Consider the following 1432-nt stretch of genomic DNA (forward strand, 5'->3'; position numbering starts at 1 on the left):
CACCCCCTAGAGGGGATGGCCACGCTGCAATCCCTTCTCCTCCATTCTCCTCTCGGGATCTTGGGCACACACGCACAAGCGCCTGGCATGTGTTTTAAGCCACCGGGTCCGGGACATGAACTGCGGTTGACTACGTGGGAGTTCAGCGACATAGCCATTACTCTAACTGCTGGTTCCCATTACCTGTTGATGATATGTACAGTATTCTCAACTGGATTGGTCTGAGAAGTATTTCATGATGGGTAAAGTCTTTTTACAAGCAAAATGAGAAATAGTGACTGTTTAAAAAATAATTAGAATAATAATGAATGGGAAAAACATTGAAAAGATATTGAATGATGAAGTGGGGAGATTAATGTCTCTGTATTGACTGACATGCATGGCATTCCCTTTTGCAAAAGCAATGTAATACACTGTAAAGTAATATACAATCCAATGTAATATAAACAAGATTATGATGAAAATAAAAAAATTAAAAGAAAAAGAAATATGGCAAGATGGACTATATCAGGGAGGGAAGGGGGCCTCTGACTATCTGAACTGCTGGGCTCACTCACCAGTTTCCTGGGCATCTGTGCTTGCTCCTGGAGATGACATGGTGAGCAAAACAGACCAGTGTCTGTTCTTGTGGAGATTTTAGACTGTGGGAGAGGGTGATGGGAACTGACCTTAGGGTTATAAAAGCTGGTGGTGGTGGTGGTGGTGGCAGCAGATGGAGTGGAGGTTAAGGTGCTAGATCCCACATGATTAACTCTGGGGTTCGAATCCTGGACTACGTGACTTGAAAATCACACCAGGCACATATGCGTGTGTGTATGTGTGTGTGCCCCAAATCCCATGATTGGAGATAGGATTGCAGCATGGTCATCTTCCCGGGGGTTATTTCTCACTTTTCCTCTTTCTCTACGGCATGCACCCTAGAGCCAAAACCAAAAACACAACCAAAACCACACCAATGTACTTAGTTGCAGGAGTGTATGATCCATTCTTTTTTTTTTTCTTCTTCTTTTTTTGAGAGGTTTTTGCTATAGGGCGCGTGTGCTCGCCAGACAGAGACAGAAAGCGAGCAATCACCCCCCGGGGGGGGTGGCCACACTGCAATCCCTTCTCCTCCATTCTCCCCTCGGGATCTTGGGCACGCACACACACGTGCCCAAGCCACTGGGTCCGGGACTCGAACCACGGTCGACCACGTGGGAGTCCAGGGACATAGCCATTACGCTAACTGCTGTTCCCGTGTATGATCCATTCCTGAACAGAGCAGAGATGACTTCCAGAAGATGCAAACAGGTAAACCAAGGAAGATGCACCGGGTGGAAGGAACACCACATACAAAGAGGGTAGAACTGAAGTTAGCAAGACAGGAACAGGAGGGGCAAAGCCTGAGAGCTTGGCAGCCTTGTGGGCCACATTCATACTGTTCTGAGGTGAA

The sequence above is a fragment of the Tupaia chinensis genome, unplaced genomic scaffold, assembly GCF_000334495.1.
Source record: "Tupaia chinensis unplaced genomic scaffold, TupChi_1.0 Scaffold149501_1, whole genome shotgun sequence".
Taxonomy (NCBI): Eukaryota; Metazoa; Chordata; class Mammalia; order Scandentia; family Tupaiidae; genus Tupaia; species Tupaia belangeri.